The sequence below is a fragment of the Pogoniulus pusillus genome, chromosome 11 (assembly GCF_015220805.1).
Source record: "Pogoniulus pusillus isolate bPogPus1 chromosome 11, bPogPus1.pri, whole genome shotgun sequence".
Lineage (NCBI taxonomy): Eukaryota > Metazoa > Chordata > Aves > Piciformes > Lybiidae > Pogoniulus > Pogoniulus pusillus.
In genome coordinates, this window is record NC_087274.1 from 21,721,622 (window position 1) to 21,748,272 (window position 26,651).

The 26,651-nt window shown below is 40.7% G+C and overlaps 1 long non-coding RNA gene across 1 annotated transcript in view; it reads left to right on the forward strand.

The window, feature by feature from the left end:
• Positions 1 to 26,651, forward strand: part of LOC135179515 (uncharacterized) — a 313,884-nt gene that overhangs the window by 118,055 nt on the left and 169,178 nt on the right. The window contains exon 5 of the long non-coding RNA XR_010304023.1: positions 2,731 to 2,821. This is a non-coding gene — a long non-coding RNA (uncharacterized LOC135179515). The remainder of the gene's footprint in view (positions 1 to 2,730; positions 2,822 to 26,651) is intronic.

Genomic DNA, 26,651 nt, shown 5'->3' on the forward strand with positions numbered 1-26,651 from the left:
TCTGGTCACATTTATGATCTTGAACATATTTGTGCATTCCTTGTTTAGGAATGCACAGATGAAGTTTGAATTTCCAAATTACAGATGTATCACGACAATATTGGTAGAAACTAGGTTCCAAAAGCTGTGTCTTTCAACAGACCTACACTGCTATTTAGTATTACTTTTGATTTTACTGGCCTCCGTTCTCATTGGAGAATACACTGAAATTCAGATTAAAGAAGAATGCCTTCTTTATGCACTGGAGTTTTTCATAGCTTCTTCCTCAGAGCAGCTTTTCTTTTCCCCATATAATCTCGAAAGGTCATTTTAGGAACTAAAAAGCCCTGTTGCCAACTTTTGAAATAATTATGATCTCCAATAAAATGCCATCTATTTTTAACATTGTACTTTTTAATGTGTCTTCTTTAAAGACACAAAATAGATTACTTTTTCTATGAATAATATATGACTTCAGAGACTTCCTATGCTGTGACATAAATTATCAACTACTTTGCCACTATTTGCTGATAAAATGAGGGTGTTTTCCACATATTCTGTAGTCAGCTCATGTTGGAGTTGGCTTCTTTTTGCTGCTCCATTTGAGTGACGACATTTCCTCGTAGTTTGTGCTACTTGATAGCATAAAATGTCAGGAGGAAATGATCATAACACTTCTGCAGGTGATAAGTATTCCCTGCCTGTACTCCATGAAGCACAACACAGTGCACTAGGTAAAGTCAAAGCAAAAACCTGTGGCAAAGGTACTGGGATTAGGAACACGGAGTCTGGCTCGTTTGGCACAGGAAACACCTAGAAGATATCTGTCAGAAAAATGTCTTTGCCTCTTAAAGATTTCCAGGGCTGAACAATACTGATAAATATAAGAGAGAGCCTCCTAAGCTGTGTCACAGAATCATAGAATCACGGAATGTTAGGGGCCAGAAAGGACCTCAAAAGCTGAGGACCCAGACCAGCACATACTGATATTAGTTGCTTTGTGATGTAACATCCATGAGCAAAGTAGATGTGTTTTAGTATCTTCGTTTGTCAAACTCCACAGTAGTTGAAATGTATTTAAACTGGTAATTCAGACATGAGGTAGAAAAACACCACACCATGAATGTGAAAAAGAAAAGTGAAGTAATTTTATGAGCCTTTTTAGTAGGAGTTAAATATTCAGGTGGCTCAATGTGCTTCAGGAAATAGTGATGTTTAGGATGAAGAGAAGAAGAAAATTAGTGGAAGTGGTGAAAACCAGATAAAACCAGATAAGTTGTTTTGGTTTTTTTTTCAGGCAAGGAGCATATTAAAGCAAATAAAGAACTGGAGGAGGAGAGTCTGCTGGGACCTAGAGCTTAGCAGAGATGTGGTAGAGCAAATAGTGGGAGTTAGAGGGAATAAGGAAGATGGAAACTAAAAAGAGAAAATAGCCTCACAGCATATGGAAGCAAAATATCTGGAGGAGACTCTGGGGGACACTAGTGTGGATTTATGACCTGCAATTATAATTAGTGAAAATGAAGGGATAAAGTGAGATTTTGAGTTTTTAGGAAGACAACTATTTCCAAGTTTTTAAGTAAGTTGCATGTTTTCCAGGTCTGATAGTATCTCTCTTAACTCCCCCATACCATTGCTAGTCCTCCCAGAAAGTGCCTTGTCTATAGCACACCATGGGATGAACTTCATTCATCAGTGCAAGATACAACAGGAAGAAATCTGGAGAAATGGCAAGATCCATTTGGAACAAACATAATACAATATTGATAAACTGCATGGTCAGAAATAGCACCCACATATAAATGGGATGTGCAACTGGAATGGGCACATAAAACAATGCTCAGCAAATGCTCTGATTAGCACTGGTACAGAAGTATTTATGGTATTTTCAAAACACTTAATGGCTTTCAGCAACCTGGAAGAAGGTTCTGGCTTGTGCTGGAACGTAATTGATCCTGCTCTGGCAGGGGGGTTGGACTAGATGATCTTTTCAGGTCCATTCCAACCCCTAACATTCTGTGATTCTGTGATTCATGAAGGAGTTGGACAGGCAGAAACATGAACTTCTGTAATCCTTGAAACACCTAGAAACTTGTGAATCCTTTGTTTGGCTCCAAATGCTGTAACTTACAAGACTCACAAGCTAAGAAACAGGCTTCATGTTTATTTACTAAGTCAGTATTGGTTGTATCCATGTGCCCTTTGGAGTGGAAGATAATGGAAATGTGAGGAATAAATATCCACGAGTCCATGGTTTTTATGAGTCAAACAGTTATTATTTAAAATAATCTGCAAAATATATATATGTGTGAGTATATATACATAGATGTCTTTGGGCACTTGGAGTGGCAGTGGGTTAGGGATGCATTGCAACTCTCTTTTGCCTTGGAAATTACCAACCCAGAATCTTCAGAGATTTTTTCAAACATGTGGTCATTGGATATTTTACCAAAGAACTCCTGATTAACTCTGAAAAAAGGACAATCTTGGCTAACTTATAAACCAGAAGGGTAGCTGAGTATTTTTAATATTTAACTACAAATAATTAATTACAGGCTAGCAGTAATAATGTCAAATCTGGCTAGTAGCACAATAATTGAGGGATTCATAAAGTGTTTGTGGGAATCACCTTGTAATTACCATTGTCACCAGTGGTGGTACAGGAAAATAATATGCAATATTTCAAGATATTTAATTAACTGCTGTCAGTGAGTTACCTTGAAGATAACTTCTATCACCCCCTTGTGACAGGCTTGTTGATGGCTAGCTGATGGATGAGTCCCCTCAGTATGAGAGACAGATGAACTGAGGAACATCAATGCAATATGAAGAACATGATGGAGTATGTATAATTATTTCTTATTTACTACTGAAAGGTGACCTGTAAAATGTGATCCTTCAGGGTTGTTTTCTTGTCTTTATAATGTAAGAAAGTCTACAAAGTTCTTCAGTAGAAACTGTACTTTCAGTAGAAATTCTTGTCCATTTTGTTCTGTCTCAAAGACCATGGAGGAAGTAACAGGTTTGTGATATCAGATATCAAGGGGAAAAAAAAATGTTTGTGTGAGGGTAATTTCTTATCTGGTCTCCTATGAATGTGGGAGCTGTTATGAATTCATGCATGGTTGATTGGTAATGTCAACAGCAAAACCCATCATCCCCATCTTGGGAATTGTAGAAAATTCCTGGCAGCTTTAATGACAAGAATGTAAAAAAAGACCAGAGGAAAGGCAGAAAAGCGAAGAAGTTAAAGAAAGATGACTCTCCTAATGGTACTTTCTGTCAAAGCAGTTAAGGAACTACCGTTGTCTGTTTATGCTCTTCAGAACAAGTTATGGGCATTGGGTTCCTTTCTCAAGCAATTGCTCTCTCACACTTCTCTGTTGGCTACATTGCCTTGCATTTTGACTAACTGCACTTTGTCTCACTGTCACCATGCAGCTGACTTGATCACAGCCTTCAGTTTGGAAATCCTTGCTTTTTACTTGTCTGACTCTTGCTTACTAGCCCATTTGTCTTCTACTGTATCAGTGCACTTCTCTGTGGACCCTAAGGTGATAATTACATTAGCTGTACTTCATCACAGGCTTGTTAGGGCTTGACAGTTGATTTTGGCTGACTATAATCAGCCTTGTCCCCACTTGTCATTGTCCCTTTATGCAGTGGTTGAACATGACTCTTTCTACATCAGCAAGTGGTGTGCTGCATTAGGAGTGAATCTGCTGAGTGAAACAACCTGCACTGACCTCTGCACTGTGTGTGGTTTTGGGGACTTTATGACAGCTCTAGCCTGGTCCTGTAGACTGAACGCTCATTAGTGGCTGGATCACATCTTCGGGTTTCAGCTTTAGTTGAAAGAGATCTGGTATGCATACTTTGAGACAGCTCAAAGCACATTAAGGAGGAGGCGACTGCGATTTGAAAATGCTGTTCTGACCAAAGACCCCTAGGATTTCTGTGGGTTCTGGGTTAAAAAGTAGAGGAAACTTCTTTCTTTTGTTTTCTTTTTGCGTGTGTGTGTGTGATTGTTCTACAAGTAAATGTTCTCTTTATGTGCTCATTTAGCAGAAAATAAAGGACCTTCTTTCTCAGATGTTCATTCTAAAAAGGGGTAATATGGGGTTTATCCCATCTAACTATCTCAGTGTGAGGTCCAGCTGACTTCAGCGAATCATGTCAAAAGCAGAACCAGTGAGTACTCTTGTCTCTTCTGCCTCTTCAAATGATTGGGGCCTGTTTTACTTCATTAAGTATAAATTTGAACATGAAGAGGAAAATAACTGCATGCACCTACACTTTCTCTTCCTCTGCTTTTGCAAAAGAGCCTCTCGCTTCTTCATATGCCAAAGAACTTGATCTGGGTTGCTGAAGTCCTTGTTAATTTTCTGTTATGTATCTCACATCTTTGACTGTGCATGTAATTAATAATAAAAAGAGAGTTAATTAAATTCCTGCAATAAGTGTAAATCTAAGAGAGAACTGGAGTTCATTGAAAGACTGCACACAGTATGTGTGGCTGACACAGCTTTGTCTTTGAAGAAATGATCCCTTTATTTGACAGGAAAAATAATTCGAAACAGGATTCAAGGTAAGGGCAGAGTCTACTTTCGAATTTGTTGCAACCACACATGCTGGAAGTAGAGCAGGAAGTGTAAGAGATGAGAAAAATGGTTGTGGTGGGTTTTACCTCTACTAGCCATGGGATGGTGTTGGAAGCAGAGGTGTACCCATCTTGATTATTTCATTGTAAAACCTGTGATGTGGAAGAATAGTTATGTAATACTTGGTTGAGTGGGGCTTCAGTTCATATCAGAGGTCCTACAGACTTGCTAATACTACTGTGAGAGGGAAGGCTCCCACAGATGTAGAATTTGCTCATTTGTCTATGATAATGACATCATGCAAAAGCCATGCTTTTAGGGTAAACTGTTATTTTAAGAACATTGTAGCGTCATCAAATACCAGGTTGAAAGGGGCCTCAAGGACCATCTGGTCCAGCCTTTCTTGGGAAAAGCAAAGTCTAGATAAGAAGGCCCAGCCCTCTGCCCAGCTAAACTGTCCCAGGTTGGAAGGGAACCTCTTGATCCTCCTGCTAAAGCAGGTTCACCGAGATCAGGTTGTACAGGAATGTTTCTAGGCATGTTTTGAAAGTCTCCAAAGAAGGAGACTCCACAACTTCTCTGAGCAGCCTTATGAAGACTCGTAAATAATTTTAATACCAATGAGCACAGCTCAAAACTTGTTAACTGCACAGGAGACACATTTGCAGACAGAGTGAAAGCATAAGCAATGTATTATCATTGTCCAAGATCAAAAGAATGTAAGCACTAGGTGAAAAGTCTGTAAGCATCACATATCACAAAGATACCTTGAGAAGTTAGAAACAGATCAGAAAATGAGCCTAACACCACTGATGCTGTTGGAAACCTAAGAATTTATTCCAGACTATGTCCTGGCCTTATTACTTTTATTCTGATTTTTACACATATTTCTTTTTGTAATTTGTCTCAATTAATGCTAATGGAAAATGCACATTTCAAGCAGTAGCCAACGAAGTGCATTCATTGTCATAACTGATAAATTAGTGTCTTTGTTCAAACAACTTGCATTTACATTCACTGTTAGAGAAGGAAAAGCTTCTTAAAAATTTATAAGCTGACTATGCAGGTTAACTTAAATGTGCAGTCGTACAGTGTTGACTCAGAGTTAAATTTAGGAGCACTTTGCAAAACTAGTGGAAAGTGGAGCATTTGTTTGACATCACAGCCTTGCAAATGGTTGAGCTAAATATAATGGTGAGTATTCAGTCACAGGTCAGGCACAGAGAGAGTGCTTAGAGTGCTTTCCATGCATTGATTGGTCTAATTTTGGAGATCATTTTGTGTTATATTGAAAAATAGACAAGGCTGTGAGAAAAACATGGACTTCTGTGATACAGGAATAGACTGATAAATAGAGCAAGCCTGATGCTCTGCCTCTCTGTGTGTGCCTTATGCAGTCACTGCTGGGAACAGTGGGAGGCTGTGCTGGGCCAGGTCCTTGCTGAGCTGCCTGAGTTACCTCCTACAGCTACACTGGACCTCCCTGGCTCCTTGGGATCTGACATCAAAAGGATTTTACTGTTTATCAACTATTTGTCTAGAGGCCTCCCCCAGTTCTTTACAAACTAAGATCTGGACTTTCAAACCCAGATGTGTACTGTGCGAGCAGCTGTGTAATTTATGTGTGTAAATGCCCAGTGTGCTCCCATAAATCAGCTGCTTTCATCCATGGGTGACCAGGTAGCTGCCTAACTGGCCGTGTTCCCATACAAATACCTTATTTAGAGACAAGCATCAGGCATCTGTGACACGTGGATGTAACAGCATGCCCTTAAACTGATTAATGGGAAATAGTTTTTTTTCCCACTCTTTATCTGTTTCACATTCTCCCTTCTCTCTCCAACCTGTCTCAGGACATAAAACACTCTGGAATGTCCATCCAGGCTTTAAGATCATAAATTCCTCTAGATAGGAGATTTGCTCTGCATGTTTTCTCTTACGATCCCGGTGTACTCTCAAGTGTTAGGGAAGTGCTTGTGTACATCTGCACTTCTCATCAAGATCAGTGTCTAGGAACTGTAAACTTGGCATACTGATCTGTCTGCAGAGCTGCCATGTAAGTTAGCCTGTGAACAAGCCACTGGTGCCTGAGCGAGTTGGTCCTCAGTGAGTGTGCAAAAGTTGCGATTGACCTATGTTGAGTTTGCTTGCCCATGTCTCCTGTCTGAGCAATCTACACAACTGGTCTTCAGACTAACTTCAGGACCACTGGTAGCTTATTGTGCCAGTGCATCTACCATGCTCAAGAGGCATGAGAAGAACTCCTACTGTATTTTCTGGCCAAAATTTTGCCTCATTTATGCTGGGGTTTGTTTGTCATAGGGAGAAGAAGTTGAAGATTCCCAGGTAATGATTGTTGCATTGAATGTAGAAAAGAGGATGTCATTTGTGAACTGGATGTCCTCTAAAATGGTTCACAGGCTAATGCCTGGGATTAGTTTAGATTAAGTTTGATGAAAAAAAGAAATCCAACACAGGAAACCAAGGCAATACCTGAAGACTGTTCCCTAGCCCTTCTGAAGTGACTTTCTGGCAGAGTGTTCTGTTGGGGTAGAGTCCCACATATTTTTCAGTTGCCTGACTTCAGCTGGGAATGCCATTTAATTAGAACTAAAAACAATTAAAAAGAACATGACCACTGAATGTCTGTGCATTTAGAGCATCAAGTAGCTTTAAAGAATGAGTTCAGCTGCAACTGTTGCTTGAAAAGGAGTGATGCGGAAATGGGTGCAAACTTGAACATAGGAAGATCCATCTAAATGTGAGGAGGAATTTCTTCACTTTGAGGGTCCTAGAGCACTGGAACCAGCTTCTCAGAGAGGTGGTGGAGCCTCCATCTCTGGAGTCATTCAAGAACTGCCTTGATATTATGCTGTGCAACCTGCCCTGCGTGATCCTGCTCTGGCAGTGGAGTTGGGCTAGATGATCTCCAGAGGTCCATTCCAGCCTCTATGACTCTGTGATTCTGTGATCAGTCCTGCCTGAGTACAGGATGCCTCTGATAAGCTATGAGAATGGTTACAGAGTCCTTTTTGAATTTGTTATGTAGCCAGCGGCTTGCTGACATCTGAATCTGCACAATTTTCTATGAATAATTTAAACCATAGAAAGCAGAAAGTGTGACTGAATTAAGAGAACAAAAAAAAAAAAAAAAAAAAGAGGCTTGAAAATGCTTTCATGATCCTTTTTCTTGCTTAAAACTTGAAGATCAAACAAGAAAAAAATAAAATACAGTTTAGGGCTGCTACACGCTGTACAAGAAACCAACAGAGTAACAGAGTTGAGCTTGCTTGATTTACCCACTTTAAATGGCATCTCTTTGTAGTCAGTCCTGAAAAAGCTGTAGACATTAATAAGGAAATAGTAAACATTTGTTTTATATGTTTTGACTTGTCTTCACTGGATCATTCTGTAAGCAATTTATGCTACTAGGCAGGCTTGCTTCCATCACTGTGTACAAATTACCTGTTGCTCACTTATTAATCCTGCTTTGCTGTTTACTTTTCAAGCCAGTCTCAGGGGAACAGGTGTGCAGCTAGAAAGAGTCCAGAGCAATGTTGTAATACATGGTTTCTAAAGTCTGATAAGAGATATCACTGGTAGGGCTCTTACACTAGACTGAGTTTAAGATTTCTGTTTTGTTATGGTGGCAAAGATTTCCAGACTTGGAGTTTAGGTTGTAAGCTAATAGACATTGGGGGGTAAGGGAAGAATATTGTCTCTCTCCTCTCTGAAGCACCATATCCTGGTGGCAGCAGATGGCTGGATGCCGGGATCAATGAAGTTATGTTCTCTTTCACTGTGATAATTACAATGCTCCTTGCTGCTTTCCACACTGATGATCATGGGTGAATTTCATCTATTAGAATAGAAAACAGACCAAGAAGGTGTGTTTTCTGTACAGTAATCAAGTAATCCTTGGTAAAACACTTCTGTGCAGGGCTGTTAACACAGTAAGCAAGTGCAGTTTCTGCCAGCCTAGATGTGGCTGTCGTTGTTCCTAGTAGTGAGGTGTTCCCTTGCTCCTGTTGCATATGAGGGAGTGGAGTTTGTGCAGCCTATCGCTTCATGAGTCAAGAGGTGACTCTCACCTGAATACAGAGAGCTTCACTTTTGCCTTATAGTGGAGGATTAGCAGCTTGGAATGCTCAACACAGACAAATGCTTTTCTGTTAACTGGCTATCTGCAGTTAGACAACCTTTTCTAACTAGCTTATAGGTGTTTTGCAGGTCAGTTTTCTATGACTTGCTGTGATGTGTGATGAGAGAGATGCTGCTGTGGGCTGAATATTTACTTCCATATTTTCTTGGGATGGTTCAGTACTTAACAGCTTAACTGTGCGCCAATGTATATTTAAGCCCCTTCCAAAGGCTGTCCAGTCAAAAATAACTCCAAATTTCTCAGGGTTTGAAATATGTGGTCAGCAGAGTCCACATTTCACATGTGGATATAGAAAATAGCCTGGATGCATTTCTTGAGTGTGCCATGCTCATAAAGAGTTCATGTCGCAAATGATTATGACTCATCAGTGAACTAAACAGCTTCCAAAGAGCTCTCACTCTCCAGAAACAGGGAACTAACCCAAACCATGATGAGAAATGTGTGGAAATACCACTTTTTTCATCCTACCACTGCTAGCCCAGGATCAGGAAAGATAATGAGTGAGGCTGCCTGCAGAGCAGTAGAATTTCCTATTTGTTTACTTCATGTTCTGCAACAATATTTCAACAGCATTTCCCCCCCTGGAATTTATTGTTAGTAAAGTTCTCTGTGTGACTATGATTTCTTCTAGAAGAACCTCAGGAAGACCTGTAAGCTGTTTCCTGACAGGAGATAGAGAGGGAAGAGAAAATGAATTGTTAGCAAGAGTGCTGCCTGCTGTCTGAATTGCCTTAATTCATGAAGGGATATAAAGCTTAGACAAAAATTTATGGTGCCTTAACCCTGGGAAGGACTCAGCTGTTTAACCACATGGTTGTGTTCATGCAAACATGCATCTAGCCTGAACCAGAGTTGGAGTGTTGCCGTGGATAGATAAGGGCTCTTCAGGATCATCCAAGGGGGTGGCAGGGAGTTGCCCTTGCCATGCAAGAGCAGCAGGGTTGCATGGGGCTTTGCCTTGGGCTGGACAGTGAATCAGCTCAGAGACTGCAGGTCAGGATTAGTGGATGCAACAAAGTGGATGACTTTGTGGAGAACGCCTGCTACTGACAGGCTGATTAGGAGGAAGTGGATGAACTCTGAAAAAGGCTCCTGTTCACAAGCCTTGATCCGCTTGGGGGCCTTTAACCATTCCAATATCTGCTGGAAGAGCACAAGCAATCTGAGAGGCTTCTGGAGCACACTGGTGGTAACTTCCTGACTCAGGTGACAGAGGAGCCAACAAGGGGAGATACTTTGACAAACCTGATAATTACATACAAGTGGGACTGGTAAAGGCTATGAAGGTCAGGGGCAGCCTTGACTACAGTGACCATGAGATGTGGAGTTCAGGTTCCTGAGAGGAGGGAGCAATGAAAAAAAGGATCACAATTCTGAACTTCAGAACAAAATTTGTCTTGTTCAAAGATCAGTTTGGAAGTATCCATGGGTCATGGCCCTGAAGAGGAGTCCTGAAGAACTGATTGATTTTCAAGATGACCTCCAAGCTGAAGAGTGATCCAACCCAACAAGCAGGAAAGCAAGCGAATGTGGTAAGGAGCCTGCATAGATGAACTAGAAGCACCTGAAAAAAAAAACCCAGAAAAAAAAGAAGAAAAAAAAAAAAAGCATAATTAGGAAGCAGGGTCTTAAATCAGCCAGGATCAATACAGAGGCCGTGTTAAAAAACAGTGATTGGGCTAGGGAAGTCAAGGCCATCTGAAATGGAATTTGGCAGTGGCCCCGAGAAGACCTGCAAGCATACTAGCAGCAGAAGGGAGGCTAGGGAAAATGTGAACCTGCTGCTGCTCTGGTTACAGAGGACACAAAAATGGCCCAGGTACTTGATATCATTTTCAATATGGTCTTTACTGATAAGACTGCTCTTTAGGAGCCCCAGGTCCTTAGGACCAAAGGAAAAGTTCAGAGCAAGGAAAACTTATCCTTGTAAGAGGAGGAGTAGAGAATATTTAAACAACCTGGGCATAACAGATTCTTGTGGCCTGAAGGGGTTTGAAGTAATGTCCTGGTGGAAAGAGGATTCTGTATTCTAAGAAGCTCTTTCACCTACTTGTGACACCTGAACTTCATTTTTTTTCTTCTGAGGGAAAGAAAAAAATTTAAAAATCTACTGAAGGCTGATTTATCTTTTGCAATATAACTACTTCACAGACTCTGAAAACTCACTTCATACCTGCAAGGCAAGATAAAACTATTCAACTCTCAGTTTAAAACAAACAAACAGTCATCCAGGCAAGAAACAGAAACAATAATTGTAAACAACTGAATACCTCCAGTGATGTAGAGACAAAGTAAATAGTTTATGAAATGTACATAGACAAACTACTATCTACTAAACCCACTTTCAAGACCAAACTGCAAACAGGAAAAAAATGGCAATAAACAAAGAGAGTGTGTCCTTAATAATTATTTGACCAGCTCTACAGTTCAACATTTCTTAGGGCCAGGTTGACATACTTCTAAAGCAAACGTGGTATTTGCAATTGGAGATTATAAAAGAGACTCTGAATGCTGTCCTGAAACTGTTTTATTTTTCATGAATGTTAATTGCTGTGTTCTATCTCTGTGAAAAAAAACACTCAATTTAGCCAAGCTGCTGTTCCATTTCAAAAGATCTCAGAATGAGATTCTTCACCTATTCAGTTGAAAGCTAGCTATCCCACAGAGCCATTCTTTAATCACTTCAATACGTGCCTTCATAGAGGGCTGAAAGTGTTCCTGACTTTATTAAAACAGATTTTTGCCTTCCAAACCGAACACTAATCCAGATTCAGAGTCAAAAGATCATCTTGCTCAGTTCTGGAAGGGTTTTTATATTTTTTTGTTTCTGATGTTAATAAGCCTTGAAAGTCTGAGTACTGTTGCTAGTATGCACTTTGATCCGTGGCCCTTATTTTCATTACGTTCAGGCAACTCTGAGTACAGTGGAGACCAAATTCATTCTGAGGCCTCTTAATACCACCAATAATACATAGTAATTATAGAAAGAAGAACAAAAGTTCTAGTGAGACAGAAGGTTTTGTTTGATTTCAGTCCCTTTTTGTCCTGTGATTTTTGACCCGAAGTCCACCGGAACCGAATAGGATTTCCTAAGAATTAGCGTGCTTGTGAGACTGCAAAATGTGTCTCTCAGCTGAGCTGGGGGATACAAATGTCCTCTGTCCAACTGCAGATACATCTGTGGGTCTGGTGGCTTTTGCTTTTAAACTACCAGAGAGGTAGTTCTGCCCATGTGACTGAGCATGTCTCTGAGCAGCACAATAAAGGAGACAAACAGGTGAGGGTGCTGGATTACTTCAACACAGCTTTACTCCTGCATCTGTTAAGGCAAATGGAAAACAAAGCAGAGGTGATTGGTGGTGACCAGCAATGGCTTCACCAAGGGCAAATCATGCCTGACAAATTTAGTGGCTTGTTATGGTGAAGTCACAGCAACAGTGGACAAGGGAAGGGCAAATGACATCATCTACCTGGACCTGAGTAAGACATTTGACTCTGTCCCACATGACATCCTGGTCACCGAACTGGAAACACAGAGATTTGATGGGTGGAGCACTGCTGGATAAGGAATTGGCTGGATGATTGCACACAGAGAGTGGTGATCGACGGCACAATGTCCACCTGGAGACCGGTGCCAAGTGGTGTCCCTCAGGGGTCAGAGCTGGCACCAGTGCTGTTTAACAACTTTGTCAGATGTATGGAGAGAGGAATTGAGTGCACCCTCAGCAAGTTTGCAGATGGCACCAAGCTGTGTGGCACAGTCAACTTGCTAGAGGAAAAGGATCCATCCAGAGGGACCTGGACAGGCTGGAGAGGTGGGCCCAGGCCAACCTCATGACATTCAACAAGGCCAAGTGTAAGGTCCTGCACCTGGGTGGGCACAATCCCAAGCACAAACAAAGGCTGAGTGGTGAATGGCTGAGAGCAGCCTTGAGGAAAAGGACCTGGGGGTCTGGGTTGATGAAAAGCTGAACATGAGCTGGCAGTGTGCATGTACAGCCCAGACAGCAACCACGTCCTGGGCTGCATCAAGAGAAGTGTGGCCAGCAGGGCAAGGGAGGGGATTCTGCCCCTTTACTCTGCTCTCGTCAGACCCCACCTGGAGTCCTGTGGCAGTTCTGGAGCCAGCAGCACAAGAAGGACATGGAACTGTTGGAGCAACTGGACACAAGAAGGACATGGAACCGTTGGGCCACAAAGGTGATCAGAGGGCTGGAGCAGCTCTGCTATGAGGACAGGCTATGGGAGTTGGGGCTCTTCAGGCTGGAGAAGAGAAGGCTGTGAGGAGACCTTGTAGTGGCCTTCCGGTATCTGAAGGAGGCCTACAGGAGGGCCGGGGAGGGACTATTTACAGGGTATTGTAATGACAGGAGAAGGAAGAATGGGTTCAAACTGGCAGAGGAGAGATTCAAACTAGATGTTAGGAAGAAGTTCTTTCCAGTGAGGGTGGTGAGACACTGGCACAGGTTGCCCAGGGAGGCTGTGGCTGCTCCCTGCCTGGAGGAGTTGAAGGCCATGTTGGATGAGGCCTTGAGCGACCTGTTCCAGTGAGAGGTGTCCCTGCCTATGGCAGGGGGTTGGAACTGGATGATCTTTGAGGTCCCTTCCAACCCAAACCATTCTATGATTCTCTGATTCTATCTGCTGTAGCAGCTGTTTTTGGAGCTTGAAGGTAAGTCTTCTTGCCCCTCTTTCCCGCCACTTTGAAAGACAATTCGAAACACGAATAGGCCTGGTTAGGATGTGACCAATGCACTGAAGAGTAGCATTGGTGACTGTTTTACTAAATGTAGGGCAATAAAATGCAAAGCATAGGTGTGCTAAGGATGCATAACCTGCCTGCTTCCAGCTTTGAGGGACACAGATCTCCCCGTGCTAGGAAGCTGAGAAATAGTTATGTAAGCTAAAGATGTCCTCACCATTTTACTGGCTTGGCTTTTCACTTGTTTTCAAAACCTGCAAATTTATGTTATAGCTTGAAAAAAAATATGGTAATTTATGTGGATTCTGGTTTTGTTTTCCTGCAGACTACAAAAAGCATTATTCTAAATCACCAAGAGTTCTGTTTTACATTAAAACTTCATTATAATGCTTTTTCCCCCTTATTCTTCTGGCACACTGCTTCAGATCATTGGCATCCAAAAACTCACCTCACCCAGCTGAAAGATTGATCCGAATCACATTTTCAGGAAAAGATATTATGAATGATTGGTTGTGGCTTGAAAACTTGGATAGCAGGTTCCAAAACGAGCAGCATTCATGGCTGATTTATAAGCATTTAAAAAATAGAACGGAAATACCACTATAGCCTTGACTACCAAAGAGCCTTCATAAAATCTCTTTCTAAATTATAATGTCTTGAGTTTAATGCATTTTAATGTTCTTAATTTTGGATTAGGAAGGAAAAGGAATTAATGACATTTGCTCTGTGTGGCTTTGCTATGGAAAGTCACAGCATCTCATAATGACTTAGATGGCAATAATAAATAAACAAAATGGCCCTTAGGTTATTTTTTTCCTCATTTGTATGCACAAATGTCTTACCAAAGTTGCTTGTTTCCTCTCTATAATGGTTACACAGTCCTTGTTTAACCTTAAGGTTGTTGCTGAAATCAGTTACCATCATCTTCCTAATATTTTTATCATATGGTTGCCTTTCTGAGACCACAGTATCCCTGGTGCTTGTTGTTGAGAAGTAGTTGGAAATCTGGACAGGAGCATGTATTTACACAGTTAGCTTCCTAATGAAGCAATGGATCAAAAAACCACAACAGTTTTGGATATTCAGTGTTGCACTTAGAGTTTTCCATGTCATAAAAGAACCCACTGATGGAGCAGGGTAAACAGGGGTGGCTGGATGGGAGTTGGCCTTTGGAGGAGGATAAAGAGTTCTTGTATTTCGAGTGTAAGTTAACCGACATTTTTTGTTGCTTCAGTGGTTTATTAGGTTGCACTTCATCATTTGTAGGTTCACTGGTTTGGTCACAGTTCTTAATGAGAAGGTCTAGTTGTCATTTGTGGCTTAAATGTTGGTTTATATTTGTGTGTGGTGAGAGGTCAAAGGTCTTATAGCTAAGAGATTAAGTTTCCTGTGTTTAATTGCTGCTAATGAATATTCAACTGTTGAAAGGGACAGGAAAGTATTAAAAATCCCAGCGACTAGTGACTGAGAGAGCTCAAAGAACAGTGAGCTGCAGAACTTAGTTGGGGAGTCACATGCTTGGCATTTTATTTATTGGTTGTCTGAATAAGCAACAGGTTAATACTGTCCTTGAGGGGCTACCTGAGGAAAGTACTTTTAAAATTAAATTACACCTGTAAGATTTCTTGGACAGCACAATTCAGGGCTATGGATAATTATGTAATTCAAAAGAGTTTGAAAACAGCAAGAAGGACTGTGAGAGAGAGTACCAGAATGTGACTAAAAAGCAAAAAGTACAGGTAAAGGAGTGGGTGAAGAGAGCACACTGCATCAGTGTATGGGAAGGTAAGTGGTTGGACAATCACCCTAAGAAGACAGTGAGACTCTGAGAGGATAATGCAGTTCAAGAGACAGCCCAAGTTGGCTGCTATAAGCTTTTGGATATTTGACCATATTAAGTTGGAGCGGACCTTTGGATCAATTAATCCAGCACCTCCTGCTGTAGAGAAGCATGTTTTGTAACCTCTGTGGAAGCACAGGAAGCAGACTCCCTGTTCCTTAAAAATCTGATTAAATTATGCTCTGCTATCAAGACTCCTGCAACTGGAAAGAAAAACTTAATTAGAAAGTGGAAGGAAAGAAAGCTGGAAAAGGTTCATAGGCATCCTTCCTGATGTTTCTACAAAAGGAAAGAGAAATGGCACCAATAAGGGAACATCACAGCTTAGGAGAAAGCAGGCAGAAATGTTAGTCGGTAGTTGGTGGGAAGGGTAAATCTCAGCTACAACTCAAGGTACAGAAAAATGTCAAAGTCTGGGAGAAAAGAGCTGCTGTACTGTATGAGGATGCTGTTTGGATGCTACAGAAAGTCATGACTGAAGTACCAGTATCGATGCACATCATTGTTTAGAGACAACAGATATTGAAATAAGGTAAAATAACCATCTCAGTTCCTCCTGTTTGTGATAGACTGTAGTGTCTCAGAACCAGTTTTGGTCCAACTCATTTAGATATGAACAAAGGACTTTGTGCAAAGATAACTCTGTAGCCAAGATACACAATTTCAAGAAGGAACTCAACATACTAAAGAAATAAGTGAATGTAATCAGCCCAGACTGAGGAACTCGGGAGCTAACTGGGAAGGACTCTGGAAATTTCTTTCTGTCAGAAGTATGCAAACTATCAGAAAGTCCTTTCTCGAGCTAGACTCTGACCTTGAAAATCAGAAAGATATGAGAAATAAATGGAGAACCCATATTGGAAAGAAAAACTAATGAGAAAATAAAGTTGGCTTTTGCAAGGGAGTCTCTAGTGGTATAAAAAGAATAGTTCTGGAAGTCCAGCAAAGTTAGAACTGAGCAGGAATGTTAAAATTAATATAGAAAAAAAAAAAAAAGAAATTTGCTTAGCTATAGGAAATTTAGGTCAAGGAACTTTAATCTAAAATTGGTCCTCTCAATATGTTAAAAAAATAAATGCATTTTACGCAGGGAGAGATAGAATTATTTAACCTGACAGAATGAAAGTTGAGAACAGTTATGTGAGTGCTGTCCGCAAATACATCTGGGTGGGAAGGCACTGCAGAGGAATAAAAGTTCAGTCTGGAAACTGGAGGAAATTTTCTGACCGTGAGAGCTATAAGGCTCTGGAAAGGTCCTCCAGTGGCAATAAGATGGAGCTGGCACCCAGTTTATGGAGGAGATTATCAGACGTAGTTATCTGTGACAGCAGGAATTTTCAGTCTGGGAGTTTCCATCCACTGCACTGTTTCTTCTAGTTTGAGAGCTAGCAAAGCAAGTCTTTCTGCCAAGGGAGGGAAAGACAACTGTGAGGAAGAAAAATCTGAAAGAAACTGTTTGCATAGTGACATAGAGGGGAAGTCTAACAGCGGTTTTGATGGTCTGGGTGTATAATTATTATATCTGGCTTATTGTTAGCCAAGATTTGTGAGGTCTATGCAATTTTTGAACTCCCTTCTTTAGTTACAAGTCTTCTGTGGCTTGCGGCATAATATTTCTTTGGCTGGAAGTGAAAATATTAATGTCTCAAGAAAACAATATTTTTTCTTTCATGAGATCAAAGTACTTGGGTTAAGGATGGGCAAAGCTTAGTGATTCAAGAATGATATCTTCTAGTAGCCTTCCAGTTGAATTCAATTCCTTATCTCTTTTTCCTTGGCTGAAAGCTTTTCTGGGTCCTTTAGAAAAATATTGGACTGTAGTTTGCTTTCTTGGTTCTCTTGTTCCTTATGCATTTCACCTTTTCTAAGGAAAGTAGTACAAATATTGGAAGAAACATCTCTGTTTGAAAACAGATGTAGGAATGCCCATGTTTCAGATGCGAGGTCTGTAAACGTTTCTTACTGGTGACTGTAGCATAGAACAGATAAATGTTTTGAAATTATATTGTTAAAGTCACCAAGAAGTATGGAATGTGGATAAACAGGATTTTAACTGGAGCTGTGCTCTGAAACAGCAGTTCCATTAATGTTTGAAAAGACTATTGCTAATGTCATTTGCAAATAAGCAGGTGGATAAACTTCAGAACATCCTATGCAAGAAAATGATGAAATGGATCTTGCCAAGATTCCCCAGCAACCTTAGATGGCAGTGAGTTGTTCTCAACAGGCTGCATCAACTTTGTGCAGATATTTAGAGATGCAGCACTGCACACCCAAAGGGTAGGAAAATATGGTTCAGAGCAGAACAGCTGCTGCTAATGATGCAAGTGATGAACTGAAATGAACAATGGATATTAAGTTTTGAAAGTTTTGCTAGTTCCCTCTGGCTAAGCTACCTATTGCAGGCCTGCTTTGATTTCACGCTGGAGTACATCATGATTCAACGGGAACTGCAAGTGAAACCAGACAATGTGTGTTTGTGGGAACAAATGGGATAGAACTTAAATCTTTTGTTGATCTGTTATAGTTTTACTTACAGGCAAGGTTTGGTGGTTGTTTATTTATTTTTTAAGTGTATGCATAGGAAAAAAAAAAAAAAGGAAGAGTGGACAATCCAGGAAAAGTGCTTACAAATAAGAACAGCAGCAGATCTTTCTTGTGGTGATTTATGACATTATTTGGCTTAGACTGAGAGATGCCAATGCTGAAACAGGTGATTGAGAAAAATGTGAGAGTGCATAGAAATGAGTCATTTGGCTTGTGTGAGAATAATTTATTTGGTTAGCAAACAGATTCCTAAAGCACTTCAACTGTATCTGTGAGAAATCTCTTGTTACTGCAGGCAGAGGTTGTTAGGTGCCAGAAACAATGCATAGAAGTCAAATTCAGAGACATTTACTCATGGTAAGGAGCACTTTATTCCCTTATTTGACCTATTGATTTAAAGTCAGGCAAATCTGAATTTAGCTTAGTTGTCAGACCAGGATTGTATGAAGCAAGACTAAGGAAACACTGTAGGCTATTTTTTATAATGCATCTCCTAACTTTTGTCCTTACTGCCCTCCCCTAAATGTTTACAGTTTTGATGGCAACTTGATTATTCAGCTGAATGTATGTGGAGAATGGTTTGTGTCTTCCAAAAGAAAATACTGCTGCCTGCCCACAGCTCACAGTAGCTTGAGAACATCTTGTTTTGAGAAAAGAGACCAGGCTAGATTGCATACACATTCACAAGTGCTTTCAAATTAATTTTCTGAGTTGCTTCTAAACCCTTCAGGTGATTTAATTCCTCACTCTGGGTTGCAGTGTTTACTCCAATTATACCCAAAACGCTCCATTCAGTGGCTCTAGCAGAGAACAGCCAGCTACTATTTTGGTTTTGGTTTGCATTGAATTCCACGTTTCCAGTCCTATTCATGTTTTAAAAAGTAATCAACAGTTTTATTCCTACGGTGCTTTGAATTATTGCCATTTGCTTCTTTTTGGTCTTTCTTCTCTGAGGAGTCATCATTTGCCTCATTTGCAGCAACATCTTTTATTGATACTCACTTGCACATTTATTGTGCTGCATCTAACCTTCCAGCCAAAACAGAATGAGCTGCCTCCCTGGGCAATTATCCCTTGAATCTTGCGTTTCTCTACTTTCAGTATTTGATTCAGTGTGAAAAAAAAAAAAAACCAACTCAGTAAAATTTTTTTTCATCTAATTGATGAGAAGATCAAACAGTTTTTTCTCTGAGACCTCTTCTTTGCCCCACTCCCTTGTGACTTTTCCTGCAGTGATGTTATCTTTACACATGCAACATCGTCTCTGGCGTGAAATGTCCCTGTTGTTCCAAATAATGGTCCAGAACAATATACCCTACAGAAGTGATCTTGAAGTATTGACTTACTTATGTAGATTACTCCTGTAAGGAACATTTATAAGAAGCATATGAAATCACTTTTTGCAATGCAGCAGAACCTGAAACTTCTTTGAAAATATAGTTAGCTGTTTGGATTCAAAAGGAAAACATAGTTTAATTCTAAACATAGTTTTAAATTCTATGTCTTTTCCATAACCAAGTGAAAATTTAATTATTGCAGGGCATGTATTTTATCTTCTACACTCCAAATGACTCATCCTTCTTCTTAGAATGGGTATGTCTTCAATGACTTGGTTTTGAGAATTCAGATCCAGAAATGTACTTTTCTTGGAAGGCAACCATGGAAATGGTGGCATCTGCAAAGAGAGTAATAGAGCATGGAGTCAAAGGAGAGACACCACAGGTCCTTTTGAACACATGCTGGAGAGCCATGCAAAAGATGGGGGGAAAAAAAGAACATTTGGCTTGATTAAATGCAGGTGTTCCGAACATGGAGCAGAAGAAAAGACTTTATTAAGCTCGGGGGTTGTTTAAAAATTTATGAGACTATGAAAAATAGCCACTCTTTTCCAATTAAAAAACCACCACCAACAAAAAAGTACCCCAGGAGCTGTGAAAGAGCAAGAGGTAGCAGCACTAAACAAATCTTGCTTTGCTTTGTTTTCTTAAAGGGATCTGGGAGTCAGCTTAGCCTTGCCACAGCCATAGCTTCAGTCATACCGCAGTCAAAATCCAGGGTCCCTCCTGCTCACAGCGCTGCTGCTGCAGAGTGACTTTGTAATCTCTAAGCAGCCTTCTTGTCCAAGTTCATATTGCCGTGATGCTCTGAAGCTGAAAGGTGACTTATTAATGTTCATCACAGCAGTTGTCAGACTTGAAAATTCCTCGGAAAGGGGTCACATAGCTTCAGTTCTCAGTGGCCTCAAACAGGTTTTGCAACTTTAATAATCATACAGATGATCTTAAGAAAAAAAAAAATGCATTGAGTTAGCAGCAGAGCCTGATGGTGGGATCAGACCTACAAGTCATTTCTGCTGGCAAGGAGGCAGCTGTCTGGGTTTCCTCCTGTGCCAAGCTCTCTGTTTCTCCCGGCATTTTTGCCTGCAGTGCATGAAGACATTACGCTGCCCACTTATCTCATGGTAGCCTTGGTGACTGCTGCTGCCACATGTTGACCCTTTCCACAGTACTGTCTTCCACAGTCATGGCACAGAAAGGGCTGCTAAATTTCTGTACTAATTCTTCTGGTTCGGCACATTGTCCTCTGCCTGTGGTGTTCAGTCCTCACCTGCAAGAGGACATAGTGCTGCTTGCTCCAGCAACAAAAGTGATTAACTTTTGATTTCAAGCTGTGGAGATTTGTCCTTCTCATCCTCCAGTCTCTGAATGCTTCTAGTTTATGTGTTTGTTTCAGCAAAGATTTTCCAGAATCACAGCAGGGATTGAGACACACTCTAAAAGTATGATGTCCTGTGACAATATTTAATAATTGTTTGGGCAAAGAGAGACTCCAAAGAGTGATAAAAATACTGGTAACATTGTAGGTAGGATCAGTGGTGCACCTAAAGCCCATGTTTTATTGCTCTTTTCTCAGAATGGGAGCATGACAGTGTCAGACCCTAGCTGATTTCTTACTGCTTTTCTTTTGCACTCAGAAGAGTGGATTTTGTGAACTCCACAAGTGTTTTCCAGGCACATCTATAATGTGCAATGAAGTGTGGTACAGAGAAACTTCAAGAAAGGTTTCTCTGAGCTGATTTTTTAGGGCCAGAAATCTGAGATAACTGTGGGATCCAGGACCCACTGGGATCAGCTTTTACTTCAGTAGAATGGTATGTGCCAAGAGTTTAATGGGTTTTCTACTCTTTCTTACAGCTATTTATGGAAGAAATCTATGGAGGATTTTTGGTATCTAGATGAAGTGATAATTGTAATATTTTCTTTAATGACACCAGATGAAAGATTACCTCTGTCAAGTTCCATATTCCTGAAATGCATGGAAATTAATTGCCTTGAAATTGCAGACTGGAAACTGGATGAAACCTGAAATGTTAAACAACAAAACACTCCCACCCCCTCAAAAAAAAAACCCAACCAAACCCCAGAGAAAAAAATCTTTGCGTGACTCTTGTACATGTAATGTAAAACTAGCTGCTCATTTTCAGTCTGTGTCTCACCTTGCAGAGTATGATTGCAGTAAATACATTTTCTACAGGATTAGCATTGTTAAATATTGATATTCCAGTGTTAAATCCCTAACAGCAGCAGTAATGTTGAATAAAATTCTTTCAGACTTTCAGCAAAGATTGAAGAAAGAGCTTCCACAGACTTTGTCCAAATCGTGCTGCCAGTCCATGTCTCCCAGAGTAAATGGCACTTCTTGCTTCTTGGAAATTACATCTGGAAGTAGTATTTTCTCTACAGCCCAGAAAATCCAGTCTCTCAGCTCCTCTGGCTCTCCAGCCTCCAGAATTGCTGCTTGAATGGATATATTGTGCAAAATCAGATTGATTTGGCATACAACAGGGCGCTCTCATCTCCTCGCACAGAAAGCCAAATGCTTCATTAAATATTTTGCCAGTTCCACTTTTTAGAAACAGCACTTAACTGCACAGTTACTACAGCCATTACAGTCCATCCAAGTGCTGCAATAAATTGCCTGTCACTTGAATGGGAAAGTTTACATAATAGAACAGAATACAAGGTCTTATACCACTAGCCATTGAAAGAGCATATACACATTTACACAGTTTGGATGTTGGATAAAAGCTGCTGGCATCCCAGTGTTATAGTCAGGACTGCAGTTAGAAAGTAGTATTAATAGTTGCTGTCTTTCTTAAAAGGGTGCTTTTAATTTGCAGATTTAAGTGAATATTGCTACTTCTGCATCTGAGTTCTTCAGTGGAAATAAAAGGGCCTGGTTCTTTTTTCTGGGTGGGTTTTTTTTTACAGCTAACTGTTCTAGCACGTAGACACTAACCTGCAGTAAGTATTTAGATACGTGGCCAGAGTCTGACCTCTGCTGATGCTGATTTTCACTCGTTCTTCTCACCTTGATGGTCCTTACATGGACCTGCTCTGCAGTATGGCATGAAAGAGGGCCCAGGAAAAAACTTGTAGCTTGTAATCTATTGATTACAGACACCACTATTCTCATCACAGATGTGTGTCTGGTGTTCATGTATGAAAACCATTGTGCATAATAGAAGTGATGAGATCGAATCAGTGTTTCTTTCATGGAGAGAGGTAATTTCCACAGCAGGCAGGTAACAAACTAATTAGAGCTTCACATGTCAAAGGTAATTCACTCAGAAAAGCCATGTCTGCTCATAGAGCACAAGTACCACATTCACCTGACAAGGCACTAACCAGTAGTGGTGATGCTACAAAAGAGCTCTCTTTTCTGGGTAGATTACAGGTGGAGCGCTGGTACTGAAGCTTGAAGGTAGCAAAGGCTGCAGCTGTAGAGGCAGAGTCTGCAGACAAGAAAAATATTCACTTGCCTTCTAGCTAAGCAGGCAGTATCAAAAGCCACCCAAGTTACTGCTGCTGTTCACTGGTGATGTAGAAAAAGCTGAGATTCTACCTTTTAGATACAGAGGATCTGAAGGTAGTGCCAGTGGGTGGCTGCTGCACCTGCATGGTATAACTACAGCCTCTGAAATTCCAGGGCTGGTGATAAATTAAAAAAAAAAAATTAAAACCTTCATCAAGTATGTAGGGATTTAAAAATATCCATATATATATTTTTATATATATATATTCCCAAAGACAAATAAACACATTCAGAACTTCTACCATAAAAAGTGCTTCTTTAGCCCAAAATGTTTTAGTCATCTCTTGTAGTTTTCTTTGTTATCTGAAGTATCTGACAAGACATGCTAGTGTTTGCCCAAGGTAGTCTGGATACATCCTTGCACACTTTCATTTCTTTTCCCTTCTTGGCCTTTCTTTGCTAGGCACAGTGTCCTTTCACTTTCATGGACAAGTTTGGCTGAGTGACTCAGAAGTGATCAGTGAACACTTCATAAACAAGGACTGTGCTGTTCATGTATATGATGAACTTGTGTGGCCCTCTAATTACCATCCAATCATCAGAGCATCAAAATGCCTTGCTTTGTTTACAGTCCTGAAATGCTAGAGTCAGATTTTATGAGCCTAACAATATATCAGGAGGCATAATTTCTGGCTTATATAATGGGATATAATTCAATCACATGAAAAGCAACTTCCTACCCAACCATTGCAATAAATGCTTTCGTGAGACTTTTGGATTATTTTGTACTTGCACTGCTGAAAATTAGTGCTAGGTCCTATTTATATGCAGAAAAATAAATCCTTAAATCTTTTAAAGAACAGAGAGCTTGTGGGACCTCCCTGTAGGTGCCCCTGTTTATATTGCCAAAGTTTAGCTAGTGGTTGCAAAAAGCCAGCAGCCAACTTACTAATGAGCTTGTTTTGACAGAGCTGCATAGCTCATTTCTTGTTAAGGCACTGTGCTGCTGGCTGGGTCGTGCAACACTTTTTGGAACTGTAAAAGTGATTCAAGAGACTGTATCAAAAACAAGCTGCAAACATAATTTGGAATCAGATTCACAATCCAGTTTAAATATTTGGGGAAGGACTGTCGTTTTCCCATGCACTGCTGTTCTCTTCAGCTCAAAACTTTGCCTTCAGTACATAAGGCCAAATTTATCCTGGGGATAACTCTAATGAAATGAGTGAAATCACACCAGGGATTCATTTGGCTCATTTACTAACATTGTGTCCTCTATCAGCATGCTCTGCATTTCACAGTCAACACACTCTGTACTGAGATGAAGACAGAAACGGTCACTTTAGCTTTCAGACTGCTCTGTCTTTCCCATCACAAATAGAGTTTTGGATTTTTAAAATTAAAAAAGTATAAGGGCTATGGGCTAGAAAAAAAAAAGTGTAGAAGCCAGAGTGATCAGTGGGCAGATAACTTCCTCAAACCATTCCTTCTTATGATGCTAGACAGTTAGTGTTCTGCAGTGTAATACATTTTGTTAACCTACCCAGTGAGGCCTCCATGATCCTGTTGGTCTGCCATATAACTTCCTATGGGATTTCCCATATGCAGCATTTGTTTGAGAACCCTTTTCCCTACTCATGTCCTCTCTGAAATTCATAAACAGTGACTGACATCCATCATCATCTGTGATGTCAGCAATCTTTGACACTCTTGAAGAACCGATCTACATCCACTGGTCTCCCTGAATCTGCCCATTCATTTATGCCATCATAGAATGCTATCAGGTTAGTGAAGCATGACTTCCACTTAGTAAATCCATGCTGACTACTGATAACCTTATTCTCTTCCATGTGCCTTGAGGTACCCTTCAGAAGGAGCTGCTCCATCATGTTTTCCAGGGATGGAGGTGAGGCTGACTGGTCTATAGTTCCCTGGAACCTCTTTCTTGCCCTTTTTGAAGACTGAAGTGACATTTTCTCTCCTCCAGTCCTCAGGCACCTCTCCTGTCTGCCGTGATTTGGCAAAGATGATGGAGAGTGGCAGAGCAATAACCTCAGCCAGTTCTCTCAGCACCCTTGGGTGCATCTTATCAGGGCCCATGGACTTGAGAATGTTCAGTTTGTGTACTTGATCCTTAACCCAGTCTGCACTGACCAGTGGGGAGCATTCCCTCCTCCAGTCTTCCTTTCCTTCATCTAGGGTCTGGAGTACACAGGGGAATTCAGACTTAGGTGTAAAGACTGAAGTAAAGAAGGCATTCAGCAAATCTGCCTTCTCCGCATCCTCAGGTATCAAGGCTACCTCCTTGTTCAGCAGTGGCCCCACACCTTCCCTGTGCTTCCTACTGATGTACTTGAAGAAGCCTTTCTTGTTCTGTTTTACTTCCTTTGCCAGCTTCAGTTCCAAGAGGGCTTTGGCCTTCTTTGTTGCCTTCCTACATGCCCTGACAACTTCCCTATAGTTCTCTCAAGTGATTAATCTCTTCTTCCATTAATTGTAAGTTTCTTTTTTTCCTGAGATTTCCTTCAGGAGCTCCTTGCTCAGCCTTGCAGATCTCCTAGCATGTCTACCTGACTTCTTGCTCAGGGAAACACACCTAGCTTGGACTTCAAGGAAGTGGTCTTTAAAAATTAACCAAATTTCCTGGGGTCTTTTATCCTCTAGAGCCTTAGCCCATGGGATTTCTGCAAGCATGTCTCTGAAGAACACAAAGTTAGCTCTGCAGAAGCCCAGGGTTGTAATTCAACTTGTTGCTCTGATACTAAACTCCACCATGTCATGATCACTGTCCCCAAGGCTGTTCCCGACCTTAATGTCCTCAACCAGTCCCTCTTTATTAGTTAATACAAGGTCCAGTAGTGTATCTCTCCTTGTTGGCTCTTCCACTACCTGTATCAAGAAGTTATCATCAACACACTGCAAGAGCCTCCTGGACTGGCTGTGCCTGGCTGTGTGATGTTCCCAGATGTATTATGGCAGATGTTTTACCTCACATTTCAGCTCCTGCAGTGCAATTGAGGTGACTAAAGAGGATTTGTCTCGTTTTGAATTTTCATAATTATCTGAGAGTCTTCATCTCACTTTGCTTTGGTGGACAGAGCTGTGCTCAATTCTTGCTGACTGAATCACCTCCAGGACTGATGTGATATCATTCCAATGGACAAGCAAGGCACTCAGCGTCTTCTGGATTTGGACCTCTTCAGCCTGAGAGCTCCAGAGCATCTTGTTTACGTGCCTTTGATGTACTCTTGGGAGCTCTAACCCTACTCTACAAGGTTCACCCTTAAAGTATATCCCCAAGCACCACATCCAAACAACCTTTAAACACATCCAGGGTTGCTGACTCAATCACCAAACAGGGCAGCTCATTCCAATGCCTGACCACTCTTTCTGTGAAAAAAAAATTCCTAATGTCCAGTCTCAACCTACCCCATGGCTTGAGGCCATTCCCTCTTGTTCTAACACTAATTATCTATGAGAAGAGACCAGTGACAACCTCTCCACAATGTCTTTTCAGGTAGTTGTAGAGAGCGATGAGGTATCCCCTCAGCTTCCTCTTTTTCAAACTAAGCAGCCCCAGCTCTCTCAGTCTCTCCTCATAAGATTTATTCTTCAGGCCCTTTAAGATCATTGAGTCCAACCATTTTTATTTGTAGAGCTCTCACAGATGTGAGTGGATATACCTGAACGTCAGATTTGGTCTTAAGTTCATAAAAGTTAATAGCATCAGTAGAATAATGTAATTAGAAGATCTCCTACACTTAGCAGGAGCAGTAGGATTTAATAACTTACAATGTGATTCCAGCTCTGATAGATGTTCATGGGTTAGAATAAGCCTTTGTCTTTTCCTTACTAAAGGAACCTACACTGTCTGGTTTTATTCAGGGTATTTTATATGATTTATAATAAAAGACTTTTTTTTTTTTTTTTGTAAAAATTAATTCAATTTTCTTTTAAAAATATTTCAAACACTTTCAGGTTTACTTTCTGTCTGCATGGTTTAGA